The sequence below is a fragment of the Falco biarmicus genome, chromosome 8, assembly GCF_023638135.1.
Source record: "Falco biarmicus isolate bFalBia1 chromosome 8, bFalBia1.pri, whole genome shotgun sequence".
NCBI classification, from domain to species: domain Eukaryota; kingdom Metazoa; phylum Chordata; class Aves; order Falconiformes; family Falconidae; genus Falco; species Falco biarmicus.
The window spans coordinates 34,728,041-34,745,515 of NC_079295.1; positions in this window are offsets into that span (position 1 = coordinate 34,728,041).

Here is a 17,475-nt window from a genome sequence, read left to right on the forward strand (position 1 = left end):
TCTCATTCTTAACCCCCGGGAAGTACCTGTTCTGAGTGCTACATACTGGGCAACAAATATTGGTAAACAAATATCAGGATAGCACCATGAGAAAGATGCATGAACTCAATCCTTACATTATTAATGGGCAGCTTGGCATTCAGAATTCAGGGTGTATCTCTGGAGATATGGAGGTGGTTGTGTTTTATTTTTATTTCCTTAATCCCGACTCTCTTTGTTGTCAAAAGCAAGTTTCTGTTCTTCAGCTCACTTTAGATATTCAGCAGCACTGTGTAATAATTCAGTCTACCTGAAGCTGGGACTAAAATAAAGAAATACAAGTGAATGCAACTGCACAGAACTTGTGTGTTCTGGCTTTTATTGTACCTTTCAGCACTGTAAAGGAGCTGTTAGCTCAAAACCTTGTTTGTAGGGAATGAGAAAATACACCTTACGTATATAGTCAAGGATTTGTCATAAGGACAGTTGAAAACTTAATAGTTTAAATCAAGAATCATGCTCATTTTCATGCTTTCTTCTTCCTTGCTTTAGGAACCATTTGGGATCATTTTAATGTTTGCTATTGAACTTTTCCAACTATTTTATTCTACATTGACCTGCAGCTCCATGTAATTTCCAAATGAAGTTACTGCACATGGTTCCTTGTACATACATTTGATAATTTTCTCTGTTTTCTGTTACCTCCAAACCCCGTTTTGTCTAGTTCCAGGTCTGCGTGTCTTTAACCATGGTTAAGCTGTTTATAGCCGTGGGGTCTCCATTGCCAGCCTGGGCCCCGTTCTCTATCACCCCATGCCCTCTCTCCATGGCACCACATTGTGTGTCTCCCCTTCTCTGAGCCCCATCTCTCCTACCAGCTTGGTTTCTCTATGCTGTGTTGTGGCGTTAGCTCTAAATACCTCATTCTGCATACAACAACTGCTCAGTAGTGCTGTCTGTACCAAACCAGGGTTGTAGCTCACAATGATAAACAAAAGTAAAACAAATTACCCACAGATGTCTGGTCAGTTAGGGAAATTGCTGTTGTTCAACAGCAATTAACAACATGCTATTTAACTAAGTAAAGTGAAGTTGCAGGCAGGACAAGACCCACTCAGGGCAAGCCTGATGAGCCTCTGTCCTGAGGTCTTGCAAACTCAGTCCGTAGCTTATGGCCTGTTACTAGCAATGGTAATACTGTATTATGGCTTTGGAGGATACTGTGAAGAAGGAAAGCAACAGTAAGCCCATGGCATAAGATCACTGGTTTCATCTTAGAAGTATAGAGCTTAAAATACTTGTTTTTACTTAAACATAGCCATACAAAACATGAAAACTTTAGGAAATTTGTTCCTCATACAAAAATCCATGGTTTCTTTAGATAGACATTCACAGATATAAAGCATATTATAAAGCAGGAAAGGCTGATAGCATTCACAAAGGCTGATGAAATCAAACCAACCAGTCATCGTAACAAGTCAAATACTGAACTGGACCCAGCTACAGCTAAATTCATATAACTACAAAATTTCAGTTCAAAAGAGTTGAAATGGAAGTTTAAGATACCTGAACAACTATAAACCTACTTGCACAAAATATTACTTATGGTATATTTCAGTGCTTGCAGTGCAGGACTAGCAGCAAGTGATCTTTCCGTGCATGGTACGTTACATTTTTATCTTTGATCTGAACCTGACACGTGAGTCAGGCAGGCAGCAGGGGCTTGGCACATATGCATTGAAGGACTGATAAGGCAAACTCAAAATCTCTGTCAGCCAGAGCTTCCCACTAGCATGACAGAGCCGTGGTGTTGCTACAGGTTATATACGTGTTTTAACAGGGCACCCATTATACAGAAGCATTCACCCAATATCGAGTTCACCTACAGCTTCTGGTGAGCTCAAACTTAATAAACGGTTAAGTTTTTTGAAATGTCAGAGTTTATGGACAGAAAGAAAGAGGAATGAATGAAGAAGAGCAGCGAGCGTATTCCTTCCTTTGCTGCGGCTGGAGAGTTAACTGTGGAGTTCCTGCATAAGAGGAAGAAACAAAGGTTCAGTAATATTGCAACAAACTTTTGAGAGAAATGGATGAGTATAGATTAAATGACAGCTTAATGACTACTCATGATAGGGGAAGAAATCTGGTAATACTCGCTCCAGCTGTACTGAGCACTTATTAGATTTATTAAAATATATGTACTTCCATTAAAGTTATATGGAGAAAAGTAGTTTTTCCGTTCAGAATTTTGGCAAAAGAGATAATTGTACAATGTCTTCCATATTTCTTTAGTCTGTCTGATACTATGGTATCAAGAATGATTATGGTGTCCAAATAGATAGGAAGTTTATTTTCTTCCATGTTAAAGAGAGAAATAATTTCTTAAGACTTGACTCCTCTTTCTGATCTCTGTTGAAAACACTTGTCTTGATGGTTTATCCAAGTAATAACGTATCTTTCAGGAAACTTAATTGTGAAGTGTCCTACATTAGTCAGCAAGGAAAGATAGCCCAAAGTTTGAATTACTAAGGTGGGTCTCCTGAAAGGTTGCATCAGTTCCTTCCGTTGTCCCAAGTTCTCTTTTTGGCTTGGACCATTTAGTTTCTCAGTGGCACAATGGCCATCTATGGAGTGTGAACAAAAATAACAAAACCCATCACAAGACGACTGTGAGGCACTGATATGATAACATGCTTTTTCTTTCCACCTACAGTTTGGGTAAAAGGTGCATATGCATATATAGGAGTTATAAAAGTAGCTCAAAATGAATCCTCAGCTTGTTTTATTCTACTGTAAGATACTGTAAAGTGGCATCAGCTAGTTCAAGTAACCCATAATCTACAAAAGAAGCATGGGGATAAGGCATGGATGGCTGACTGCAAACAGTAGTGATTAGGATTGAGTAAGAAAGAGAACAAATGTCTCCTGTTTTCCAGCTCTGTCTGTTCTGGTTGACAGGAGACCCCCAGAGGCTCCTGAGGTGCATCCCAGGGACACTCACTAGCTCTCCAACCGGTGATGTTTTGAAAATCTCCTACTCTTCGTCCAACCTTGAGCAAGCTACCACAATGGGATAAAGACCAAATGAAGGCGTCCAGGTCAGAAACACAGTGGAAGCTTTCTATTTACCAGCCCCCTAGCTAGGCTTGCTCAGAAATTCCACAGGATGATTTCTGTTGCTATCAGCCTCTTCCCTCTGACAGGAAAAAAGCAGGACTAGAGCTCATTTCATTAAAAGACACATTATAATTGATGACTGTCAAAAGTATTTTGATAACTAATAATAGAAAAGTCAGAGTTGAAAATGCAGTAGCTAATACATCATATTTTCCAGAAACTAAGTAGTAGCTATAGGTTATCATGGACATTTGTAATAGTTTCAGTCTAGAAATTGTGGGGAGTTTAAGGGCAGACTCTTGTCATTTAGGTCTTTCTGTGATCTATTTACTCATCCCTCTGGTAAAGCAATAAAAATTCTTCTTCTCTGGTAGTCATATAGAAAATAACAAATATGAGAGTAATGATGTGACATTCTGTCATAACCTGTGATTTGTTAGGTAGCCTTTCTGTGGACCTTTTTTGGAAGATGATATTAAATAAACATATTTGCAAAAGGAAGCTTTACTCTCCTTAAGCAGTTTTCCAATAAATCATATGCAGTCTTTGGATTTTGTCTGCAGAATGTTTTCCTGTAACAGTGATGTTCCATGTCATTTACAATCATGATAAAAAACTGTTATAGAAATTGTAGTTAGCTGTTAACTCAACTCTGGATAGCACTGACAAAGATACCTAGAATATCTGGTTTGGTCATCAAAAAGACATAGTGAAAGGCAAGTAATTAACAATACATTGTGTCTAGTGAGGAGCTGCAGGAGCAACTCTCCCTCCTTTGTGACAAAAACTTCACAAGTGCTGAAAATCTTTGGGCTTGACCCAAAGGATGTGGAGAAAGTTCAAGGCTGACTTCTCAAGAAGGGGGTTCTGAATAGGCTTAGACGAGAAAATGACTCGCCTCAGGAGAGAAAACTTGACTTCAGCATGACTGAAATCGCACTGTTGTTTGGACTGCAGGAGCACAGAGCTCCTTTTCTTTTGTCTGCATTTGAAGAAGTGAGGACATGACAATGTCCTTAAAGTGTCTTTAGCTTCCTTCTATTATGGACAAGGAGCTAAGGCCAATCTGTACTTATTTATAAAATATCTTTAAAACATAGCTTCTTCATACTACACTATGCAGATATTTGCTAGGCATTTCATGTAAGTTTAAATTACTTTTTCCCATAAAAAGGACAGTCAGTTTTTTACTTTTCTGTATTTATAATCTAGAGATGTAGAGACAGCATGTCATGGGTTGTATGCTGCTTTGTCTTCCTTGCTGCACAAAATTTGAGATGATGAAACCCAGGAAAACTGAAGCCCTTCTTAATATAATGCCTTCTGAATGACCAGTTTAGATTTATGTTAGAAGCTTTCTCTTGGAATGAGTTACAACATGTCATTGTAATGATGTCATAAAATCATAAAAAATTGAGGGTATTACAGTTCTGCTTTTACTTCTATGAAAACGTTTAGTTGCAAAAGTGGTGATTTGAGGAGGAACTGGGAAATCAGAGGTTGATACCGCAGCACCTTTAAAGTAGCTTTGTTCCAGAAACTGAGAGTTCAGCGTTTTCCAAAGAAAGTTGTCAAGTTGGCCACCAGAAACACAGGTATCTAAATCACTGCTCATTTTGTCATTAATCTAATCTTGTGCACTTCAATTAAAATTTAATCTTTCTTTATATTGTTACCAAATGCTTCTCTTAATGTGGTTATTTTTCAGCCCACTGAATTATTTCAGTTTTCTGTAGCTTTGATAATTTTGTTTGTCTGAAATGCGCAAAGGTGGTTTCAATTTTATTACAGATAGCAATAGGCAGGGAACTGGGGTTAGATTTGATGGCAAGGATTTGAAAGGAATCCTGAAAACGCTGATATTTGAGAAAGCCCCTTGTATACGTTTTAGAATGCAAAACATCGTACCAGACTTCTATCAAATGTAAAACTGATTAGAAAAAATGAAATTTTTATCCCATGGGAAATTTCTTAGAACAGATGTAGAATTCCTGCTAAACTAAGGATTTATTCTGTCTGCCCTTTCCTCAATAGCATACTCGCTCCATGTCATTAGGGCAAAGAGGGAGAATAACCTGAGGGTTATTCATGTGTGAAGCTTTCCCTTGATGGGGCTCTGCAGGAAATTCCACATTAGTGTGCATTGGCAAGTTCATGAATGATACCAGGGAAATGACTAACCTCCAGGAGTCTACATCTGTCATGAGGAAGATGGAAGAGTTGAACTCTTCTTACTGAAGAGATAACATACTGCCGAACGGCTCGTGGCCAGCTGCCAGCAGCTGCCCAGGAATGCAGCCGTCGTGGAAAACTCTGTATGAGGTTAGATCTACCAGCTGGGCATCTTGGAAAGCTAAATGTCCATCCAAGGCATTAGATCTGTTTTCTTTTAAATGTTTTGGTGTTGAATGAATACTCTGCTTTTTTAAGGCTGACTGGTCATTAGTCATCATTACCTTTTGCCCTAGGAGAGGAGAATCACAGGCACAGAAGCTGTCAGGACACCTGAGCTAACCGTGGCTGTCCACAGCAGAGGGTAGCTCAGAGCCCTGCTGATGAGATAGAAAATCATGTCAATTAGCCTCGGGAAAAAGTGCAAGGTTCAAGGTCTGTAAGAGATTATCTCAAGGAAAGCAGAAAGGAAGAGAAATGTCATTAGCCTAGAGATGGTGGCATGGGTTTTCTGGCACACAGCTTCATCCCACGCAGGGGCAAAAACTGGCACAGTTGCTTTAAAAATGTTCTCCTCATTGCCTCCAAAAGGTGAAACACTTCAGATTGCCTAAGCCATCCACTTCGCCTCTCCATGTAGTGGTTTTTTTTTCGTGACCCCTTCCCCTCTCAGTTAGACCTCCCTTCCAAAACAGACGAACAACTGTGGTATGTTGGTACGCCTCCCTGCACCTGGCAATGTGCACCTGTGTGCACAGGCCATGTAGAGAAAATGCTGTTGGTGCAAAATTACCTAGTGGAACTAAAAATACTTACATTTTTTATATATACTGTCCTTATTATACTTGGATAGCTTTATATTCTCCTACGTAAGGCTTCCTTGCTGCTACAAGTTTGTTGTGTAAACATCTATTTTCCCTGCACAGAGACAGTATATATAAATATCTCCAGTTTTCCAGCAGGACTTCTTCAGAGGAACCCCAGAAAACCAAAAACATCTTTTAAAACTGTGGGGTTTTTTTTTCACGTGTTACAGTGGACAAAAATAAAGACGAGAGCCTGTAATTTACTATCCTAGTAAGCACATTTTCACATTGTACGTTTCTAGAGGAATATAGTTTTAAAAAGTGCCAGTGTTTTACACTGCACTTATTTTCATTGTTTCTATAAATGTCTGATGTCTTAAGAGAGTAATAAACCAAATAAGAAAAACACGTCTTACATTCACCTTTCTGGAACCACACTTATATTGCTTTTGGATTAAAAAATATTTTAATGTCGCACCATCTTAATACCTGTTATTAATGTATTTAAAGCCACTCAGTTTTTAAAGAACGATTTTAACATCATAAGATGTATATGTAATTGGAAAACTAATAATTTGTAGCTATACAGGGATTGCTGAGTGATTATTGATTTTTAATTGATAGTGAAACGCTCTGCAACATTCACATGTTGATATTCCCTGTCAGTAGCAACTTGTTAGTAGAATCATTTAGGTTGAGATCAAGTCCAACCATTAATTGAGGGCTGCCAAGCCCATCACTACACCATGTCCTTAAGCACCACAGCTACGCAGTTTTTAAACACCTCCAGGGATGGTGCGACAGAACCGCCTCCCCGGGCAGCCTGTCCCAGGGCTTGGTCACCCTTTCGGGGAAGAAATTTTTTTTCCAATCTCCAACCTCAACCTCCCCTGGGGCAACCCGAGGCCGGTCCCCCCTGCCCTGTGGCTCGTTCCCTGGGAGAAGAGCCCGACCCCCCCTGCCCACAGACCCTGCCGGGCAGTCGAGGGGGCGATAAGGTCTCCCCTCAGCCTCCCCCTCTCCGGGCCAAACCCCCCCGGCTCCCCCAGCCGCTCCTCACAGCCTCATGCCCCAGCCCCTTCCCCAGCCCCCTGCCCGGCTCTGGGCATGCTCCAGCACCTGGCACAGGGGCCGAGGGGCGGCCACACCAGGGGACAGTCCCTGCCCTGGCCCTGCTGGCCACGCTGCTGCTTCGTGTACCAGCCAGGGTGCTGCTGGCCTCCTTGGGCACACAGCGGGGGTCCCGTTCAGCCAGCTGTCATGTAATAATTTATGTGAAAATATAACATGTATAGTAATACTCTTTGTGAGTTGTGTAGGGATATAAAGATTTTTTTATTGTTTATATTTCTTCCTATTATTATATTACTTCCTACCCCATCTTGTTGCAAGGTACAAGCCAGCACTTGCGTAGGCCTGTTCAAACTCAGTCTTTAAGTGCAAACAAAGAATTTGGATAGCTAGTGACTTCAGGGGGTGATTTGTGCAATATTAGAACAGGTTTTTAGAAAAACAGTACTTTGTGTTGCCTACTCTGGTGTTCTTTAAGGACAGCAAGACATCAGTGGCCATAAGCAGGATCTTGATGTTGGGTGCTTCCAAATGGGTGTACTACTGGTGCTAACTGCCTGCGTCTTAAACGCAGAAACTCTGCAATAAAACAAAAGAGTATAGCACTTTCAGCAAACCCTTCAGTGTTTGCTCAAATTTTTCTCTGTTGCAGTCAAGATACAAAATAGCTCAATTAAAGATCTTGTCAAAGCAGAAATTGGGATGGTACCTGGCCCAAATTTTAACTGCGATGACCATAAAATGTGTCACTCTTTTAGACCCGTTCTTCGCTGGTTGACACAGCAAAAGCTCCAGGGTGGGTTTTTTTTTTTTTTTTTAACTGGAATCTTGTAAATACATGCTTTGTGATGTGTGTTGGGTTTTTTTTTTGTTTACTGGTTTATGTTTTCCCTTAAGACTTGATGTCATGAGGTGTTGGGGTCAAGAACTCATAAACAGGTGGAAGGATGCTGGAACTGTAAAGAGCTTTGAATCAGACACATATTTAGCAAATACTAGATGCATAAAATGCCAAATGTAATCTAAACAACTTTAGAGGAATTAGGGCAAGACTAAAGAGGATGAATAAGAAACACAATGTTTAAGATCTTCAAGAGAAAGTGATAGATTTCTGATGTAGGAAAAGTTTTTCAGAGAGCTGAAAAGAGAGATCTTGGGATGATAGTTTCCTTTACCTCAATGGCTAGAATGGGGTTTGACCAGAGGTTAAGGCAATATGGGAATTATTTTCAACATCTATAGTGAGGTGTCGCACAAAGGCGAATTCGTAAGTGCTCAGCCTGGTAGTCAGGTGCTCTATGAGAATTGTGCAACTACTAATGGGAAAGGCACCAGTAGATGGTGCTCCAGAATATCAGACTTGTTTCTGGTTCTGCAGGACCAGCTAATCTATGGACACAGTTATGTGTGAGCAGCTTTCTCCATAACTTGCAGAGTACCTTGAAAAAAAGCCAGATCTCAAGAGAAAACCTATGCATCCTGTACATCCTAAATAATGTCTGGAACCTTCTGGGTCATGATCTCCCCAAAAGAAGGGTCAGTGTAATTCTTTCTTCTTTGTCAGGTCTAAGATGAATCAGTAGCAAGTCATGATTGGTGCTGTCAAGCTGTGCTGACATATTTGACAGTGAGGGCACTGCTGATCACCCTAAAACCATATTTTTATCTAAAAAATTGTATTGCTTGGCTTATTCATAGCATTACTTTCCTGGCGAATTGTCAGTGTCAGTAAAAGGTCTCTAGGTTTTTTAGGATATGTTGCCTGTGCTGAAATGCAACTGCTTTCTCACTTCATTTTCACTGTGGCTTTGATATCAGCCAGTCTCTCTGTAAAAGACTCCTCAGTGTTACAGACAGGTTTAAAAATATGTAGGAAAAAAATAGTTACATTTCATGCATTTTTTTAAGGCATTTTACTGCGTATGTTACTGTTCTGCCATTGTTTTCATCAGAGTATAGAGAAAGGCTCAGTCTCCACCGAACACAGATTTCCACTCAGGGACTGTCTAGGGAGCAGCACTGTTACAAGCAATTAGAAAAATTATATTTTTTTCCTTTGTTTTTAGAATTTGGGTCTTTTTGTCACTATTTACATTTATTAGTTCTATGAATAGCATGGCATGGCACTGTTTGCACAGAATTATCTTCCAGGATTTTTCATTTCCTACGTCCTTAGGGCCCACCAAAATGGGCTTTCTATATATGTTGGGTACATACACGTATATTTAACACGAAGTGAAGGACTTCTGCTGATGTGGGTTCTTTCCTTAGTTTTTCTCTTTATGACTGCCTAAACCCCTTGGACATTTTGGGCTTGTACCAGATCATAAAATAATAAACATGCAAGTGTAGCGTTAACATTTCAGTGTGCACGCTGCTGCTTTGTTATCTTTATTTTTTCACTGTAATTACTGGTATGATGCTGGGTTTGGTATCATTTATAATAAATGGGTTGCCTGAAGCCCAATGTATTGCCAGAGAACTGTGCAAAATAGTTTAGGAAGCTATTGGAGAGACTAAATTTTTTTTAATACTAAGCACTTTATTGTGCGAGTTGCAGAAACATTTCTGGGTTTTCAGAAGCCTTAATGGCCTGCTATTTGAAAATATGTATTTTCAGGCATTCTCTGTCCAAACATCTAGTCTGAAAATTACTGCCTGTAACACTTGCATAAAGTGTTTTCACAAGAAAATTTATCACAGCTCTTGCTGGTACAGCATGTACAATAGATTGTCTGAAGCACATCCCTAGGCTTGCCATTGAGATGCTTGTCCCTGCTTCACCATGAAGAGTTTTCTTTGAATACATCTGTGAATCTAAAACTGGGTGATAGAAAGATCATGTACTTTTCAGATACCTTCTGAATGATAATAGGAAAAAATAAAGTTGTAAATGGAAAATATCCATAGAAATAACTGCTGAGTGCAAGACTGGAAAAGGCTAGTCTTCTGCAATGTTAGATAGTTCTGTAAAACTATATTAGAGGTAGGTTCACAGCATGTCTACTGCTCTTATTCTATGAATAAAAAACCCCATGTTTAAGCCATGAAACATTTCTTCATTTCATGGTAACAGGTTATGCTCGGTGGTTAAAATCTCATTATATTAAGTACTAAAACAGCATGTTCATCTTTTTGACAGCTGAATCTTCTTCTGCATCAGTTTTGTAGGAAAATGTTACATCTATTTCATGCATTCTTTTAGGGCAACAATGAGGAATAGCTTTTTTTCTTGATCATCTCTAATCAGTGTTTAAAGGAGTACTGTCTTATTCTATGCAATATTCTGGCTGAATACCTGTGAGAAAGCATGTGAACAGGGTATTGCAATGTAGTACAGTTTCTCTGTGTTATTATATCATTTGAAAAGTTTTTAGTAACTACTGGAATAGTCATTTTTTTTGTCTTTCACCACACATTTGCAAAATGCTCAATAAAACATGTTTTTGTGCAAACTGACAACTAGAAGACACAGTTCTATGAATCAGTTTAATTTCACAGTCTTGTTAAATTTTGAAAAGATGGCACTTCTCATCTGTGAAAGATAATCCATATTAGATGCTGTATGTTTAATACTATACTCAGAGGTATAGACTGGATCTTGTTTTTAAAGGTACATATGGAGTAACAATTCTTTGACACTGTGGGTTATGACTAGGGGTGGGCAGAGGCAATTCAGTTGGATGTAAAGGCTGATCCTACTAAAAAGCCATTAAGCATATATTGCAATTTTGATTTGCATAGATGCTAATAAATACAAGATGACTAAACCAAACAGTGACCAGGGCAAGGCTTGGCAGAAGCTAAGCACACAGGAACACAAGGCTTTAAGCTGTTGGCCTGTCAGCTCAATGCATCTGCTTTCTGACTGTTGTGTTCTCTTTTCCCAGTGAGGAGACAAGTTTGTCTGTTTGAATCTTCTCACTGTTTGAGCACCTGTGTGCAACATATTTGATACTCATATTTTTGTGAGAATCTAAGATCACGAGTAAGTGACTTACTGCAGGTCTTGGGTTTTTTTGTATTTGAGATCAATTTAAAACAAGTCCTAGCCCCGTAAGCTATTCTATAAACCAGTGTCTCTGTCTCAGTCCTTTTAGCTTATGCTTCCTTCCATACTTTATTTCATAACTCTAATAATTTTCATAATTTACTAGTAGGGCATGTCTCAGAGCAGTCAGCATTACACCGTCACCTTTGCCCAGAGAGTTTGCCCTTTCAATAAACAGAACAGAGTTTTTAGAATGTTCATGAAGCAGAAAAAACTTGCTATTTTATTCATATTTTCACCATACCAATCAAGTATATACCATCAAGTCCAGAACCCTCTGGAAATTCATGTTGTACCACTGATGAGCAGTATCCTGAACTCTCTTCTCAAGTTTTAGAGCTTTGGTTCAGATGGGCATTTAATTGACACTCCTGCAGTCTTTTCAAAATCTTTTTTTTTTTTCTTCCCCCTCCCCCGTAAGTTAAAGTAGGAAATACAGCAGGACCTTATTAGACTTGGGGGTTTTGTTTCCTCATATAAAAGTTCAATTATATCCCCATCTGCAATGTTTTTCTAAGTTGGATCAGGATATTAACTATTCAAGCTAACCTTGTCATCCCATAGAAACTGGAAGAAAAAAAAAAGAAGAGGAATAAACTGAAAAAATTCTCTTTATTTCAAAGAGAACTTGGAATTTTGGATAAAAGTTTTATCTGACTTCTTTTGATTATAACATCATGGTCTGATATGATAAGGAGCTTTATTCTCCTTGTTTAAAAAGCAAACTTGAAACAGACCTTGCATTCTAAAAATAACAGATCAGAACCAGATTGACTAGTAGATGAGCTTGAGAACAGGTAAGCTTCAGAGAGTCCTTCCAGGGGAAGAAAGATTAATCACCTGCCCTTGTTCTAAAAGCAATAGCAGTGTTTAAGGATTGGAGCCAAAGGCTGTGATTGCTCATTACCATCCCAAAAGCATCTCTCTCCTACTTACCGTGGGGTAGAATTATGGATGAAGACAAATCACAGGGGTAAAGCTTCTTCCCTAAACTGAAACTAGGTGCAAGTCAAAGTCATTGGAATAAAATATGCTGAACTTGAACCATTGAAAGGCTGACCCAAGGCACATGGAAGCTGGTAGGAACCTTTCAGCTAATGTTATTAGATTTTGCAGTAGAAGTTTGCAGCTACTTGGTTGATACTGAAGATGGCAAAGGCAACCATCTGAAAGTAATCAGGGACCAGTTCTCTTTTTTTCTATTTTCCAAAGTAGGAAAATTGCCCAATTCTAACTGTTGGAACCAAAGTGTGTTGAGATCAATAGTAGTCTAAGTGAGGGCTGGTGAATAGCGTAATGGCAACAAATAGCAGCTGCATGATGTACCTTGCTCCAGGTCCTTCTGGAATGAAAGCCACTAAAAATAGAAATGGCACTGTGCTAAAAGTCAGCCCAGTGAGCGTATCCCAGTTTTACCATTGTAAAATTGCTTTCTTACCAGTGGGGGAATTTGATTCCTTGTCTGTGTCAGAGGAATGAAAACAAACAAACAAACTTCATTATAATTTCTAGATTCTCTTGGGTTTTGGTTTGGTTTGGTTTTTTTACTTGAGCCAAGGAACGGTTAAAAACAGAGTAGTTTTTGTATTCTAAAAATATCTGATGCATCAGAAAAATTACAATATCCAGCAAAAAAAAAAATTGGGGAAATAAGTTAAATAGCAAGATAGCCATCCTCTTTTTTCTCCTCCTTTTAATTAAATCCAAATACCAGCTGACACCAGCAGGTACCTGAAAGACATCACAAAGCCTCAGAAACTTGAACAAAAGCTAGACTGTGCAGGGGAAGTTCATACATCATTTGATTGCATTAAGTTGACTCCACCAAGTTTGTCTCCTCTAAACAAAGCTGACAGAAACAAACAAAAAGAAACCTTTTGATACTGTAAAATATACAGCAGAGATTTATCAGATATGTCTTTTTTTGCAATATAGCCACTTTAAAAACACTGCTGTTGATTCTTATGCAGATAAGGCAATTAAAAAAATATGTTTCAGCAATTTATGATTCTCAGAGTTAATAAAGTTATCTTATTAGTAGAAAAAAATCTCCATGCTGGACTTCAGAGCCTATTGATTTTGTTTGGGTAACGCAGTTGCAGATTGCTAAAGGTATGAGTTCAGGAGAGCTGATGCAGCAAAAAGAAAGGTAGCATCTCTTACAAAAATTTAATTATCTTGACACTAAAACAGTATCTTATTTTAAAAATTAATCTCCATTAAAAAAAAAAAGGCAATGTCTAAAAGTGAAATGCCTGTCATGTGTTATTGGCAAATCTGAAATGAAACTGCAGGCAAGAATGATTGATTATACCTAAAGTAAAGAGCCATTATATGGTAATAAAAGTGGTTTGACAGAAAAGTCTGTGACTGAGAGAGAAACTGAAGTTTGGACTCCAGAAGTGAATGTTCTCATCAGAATACAAGTAGAAGTGTGAAGCTCACATTAAACCTGAAGATTTTTGGTGCTGTATCTTCTGCTGGATGGTAAAAAAAACAACCAACCAAAAAAAAAAACCGCAGGAGAAACGTTGGTGAAATCAACCTGGATCATTACCACGATCATCAATGCTTTTTAACATCTTTGGTTTTCCATCATGGGAAGGAAGCAGAGCTTTAAGTGAGTAGCCTCATCTCTCAGCCATGCAAAGATGCTTTCAGTTTTTCCCAAGCAGGATTCTTGGTTGAGTTGTCCCAGAGTCTATGCTCTGCTCTTTGCCACAGTTTGATACCAGTGTGTATAAAAGTGTAGTTTCCCGGTGCTTATAACGTATTGCTTATTCTCTAGTATGCTATAACATAGAGAGACTCTGTGTGTGCATGCATAACGTACATAGACACATGTATATTATTTTATCATACATAACCACATATAAACTCAGTACCCTATATAAAGAAATACACTTTCTATGCAAAAAGCTATATTAGTAGTAAAATATGCACAGTGTATTTGATATTCTCCTTTCCCTTTGGTATTCCAAGGGTCCAAGGTTGTAGTGATGGTCCCTGCTTCTGCAGGAACAGCAGATCTGTGTGCTGAAGTGATACTCTGGCATGATATGCCTGCATTGCCAGTGTCTGGGAATCATCATTTCTCCCTGACCACCGGTGTGTTTTGAAGCGCAGCCAGATCCTACAGCTGCCATTCACACACAACTCGTACTTCTGCAGGCCAGCCTTGACCTAGAGATTTTAGAGGTAGGACTATGGGTGTTGTAGCAAAGCATGCAATTAGGAAACTTGGGATGAAAGTATAAGAGACTCACCCAGAATGACATGAGCATCTTAAAATAAGAGAGTCTTATTGAAACATTATTAGCAACCACCTATTTTCTTCTACTGTCATGATAATACAAACTCTTTTTAGTGCCAGGAGTGTGTTGCTGTTGCATTCCCACCAAACAAATTCAGAGCCTATTTAATCTTCTGTCTAGGAGGTGTTTAATCTTCAGCTTTTTTCCAGTTCACATATGACTTTGAAAATCTTCAAAAAAATATCAAAAGATAAAGTAAAACTGAACCTGATGAGTTTTGCTGATCAGTAAAGATGAGTAAAAAAGAAAACCAGAGCTCTTGCTAGATTAAATCTTCACATATAGATCCATGTGACTGAAAGAATGGCAATGCTTATCTGCATAGAACAGTAACAAAAGCAAAGACCTGGAAGCCCTATGGTTGGGAGAACAATATGGCCAAGTAGGAGATGCAGAAGCTGAACCGTCTCTTGAACAGTGATGATGAAAATCTTTTCTATCAGATTGAAGCTTACTGACATACTAATTTTCTTGGGCAGCAATGAAAATGGGCATTCTTTGTGCATACAGAGTATGAGCTCTCTTTAAACAGTAAAACACAAAAGACTTTTGCTTATTTGTAAGGTTCGGTGCCGTGCGATGTCCAGGCTTACGCGTAGCTGCCCCTTAGCTTCAGCTTGTGCCGGTGCTCCCCTGAACACCCTCCCACCTTCCTGGTCCATCCAGTGCTTGGGCTAGAGCAGCTCTGGTGGGGAGAGGGCAAAGCGCATAAGCCGTACCTGGGTAGTATGTCTTCCTGAGCGGGGAGGAGAAAGGTTGAGTATTTGTGAGCTGCCTAATTTTTGCCTGTATTTTGGAAGCCTTTCTCAGGGTGACAAAGTCTGGGGATATTTGTCTGCATGCCCATAGAGACAGAGACTTTCCTACAAGGAAAAGACTTTTCTTCAAGGAAAGATCTTAGCCATAGAGCTTGAAGAAGAAAGGACTTTCCCCTGGAGCTGGTTTCAGGTTTTTCCTCCTCGAGAATATGGACTAAGTGGGCCTGAAGCAAAGACCTGTTTACTGTGTGCTGTCTTAGTGACATTGAAAACTCACACTGTTTTGTGTTTGCATTAATAAAACAGCTATAAATTAAATTGATTTCTACATTTTTTGTTTTATGCAACTCAGTAACAAGATACAGTGGCTGAACGGTCTGGCATTTGTGGTTAGGTGTATTTATAGACGTAGAGAAGGTAAAAAGATGAAGATATGTTATTGGAGATATTTTATCTTGTTTAAGGGCAAAGGAGAGCATAACAGTCCTAGATTTGGATGAAGTCTGTGGATCACATCTTGCTGTTGAAGTTATTCATCATATATATAGTTAGAATATGAAAACAGAATTTTCTGGGCTACGATATTGCAATTAAAACTGATTTATGGACAGAGAGCCTTCAGAGTGATATCCCACTGCAATTTCAGTGCCAAAGATCTTGCCACCAACAGACAGACTAGTGCTACTAATACGTTAACATCAGAGAAGTGTAAATCAAACACCAAAAATATGATTACAAGTTTCACTGCTAAGTTTGAATGTATGGCATGGACCCCCACCCTCCCTGGCAAATAAAGCCCTGCAGCTGTCACTAACACAGAATCCAAAATATAATGTAATTATTAGGGGAAAGGTTATTTATTAGGGAACCTCTAATATAAATTTATCATAATGTCTACTGTCTAAAAAGTTGAAAGAACCTTACTTTTCACTATGGAGGTCATTCAGAAAGTTCTGTGCATATTTTGTCTGTGATCAGGCGAGTATCATCATTCACACAAACACATATCCATACATCAACTTTATAGCACTGAGATTTTCTACAGGCCAAATCAAATTAATATATCCTATTTGAAAGAGACACATTACAGCTAAAATACTATAACCACTTTTTAAAAACACATTAGGAAAAATTATCCTTCTGAATCTGTATTTCTGAGCTGAAGATCCAACTCTGTTCTTATTTGATTTTTATTCTAAATGAAAGCTGAATACCTCAGTTTTCCATGGAGAGCTGTAGGCACTCAGCATGCTTTGAAATTGATCAAGAATTATTTACATGCAAGATTTGAATTTAAGAACTGTGGTACCTAAATGCTTTTTATAATCTGAGCCCAGGGATTCAACCTGATGAAGGACATTGATTCCTACTCCTTGTGTGCTTTGCCACCAAGGGGAATCCACACACCCACTAATGTCTGGGGAACGTTTCCCATATGGAGACCCCCTCTAAGCTATGCAGTGTGCAGTAGCTGCGTGAGAGCTGAATATCTAACACAGGTTGAGGAGATACCTTCCACCTGTCACACAAAAAATATGTTCATTTTACAAATTACATATAGCAGCGGTTCTACCCCTTTCTTTTATCCACAACTTTTATGGGGTCCAGAAACATATCCAAAAGATGCCATCTCTTGCGTTTCACAAAAATGAGTGAACCGTTGGTCTGACAGAGCTCAGGATATCTCAAATACTCCTTTGAACCTGTTGTAGTCAGGAGTGGTTGAATTAGTATTTCTGGACATCTGTTGTGAAATCATGTAGTGTAGTGGTTAAGGCATCCTCCAGAAGCAGAAAGGAAGGAGGGGTGGAAAAAGGAACCTTTTTTTATTTGTTTGTTTTTTTTAATCTGAATGTTATATGTTGTACAAGGTAAAATAGCCTACAGCCTTGTAGCATAGGAGATGGAAAAAGCCTAAGGCATTTGAAGTGCCTGAATAATTTTGTTGGATTTTGGTATTCACGTAATATTTAGAAAAAGACATCTATTTATATTATGTTTTCACTACTTAGTGGCTTGGCACTGTTTGGTAATGGTTTGGGTGCTATTTTCTGTAATTTGTGTTTGCTTTTGTTCTTCCAAAAGATGACACGAAGTTCCTGTTCATAAATTTCACTGTAATTCCCTGACAAACTACTGAGAGGTGGAAGAAAAGTGTACAGCCTTTGTCACTGCATCTCTCACCTTTTCCCTTCTTGATTTATTTG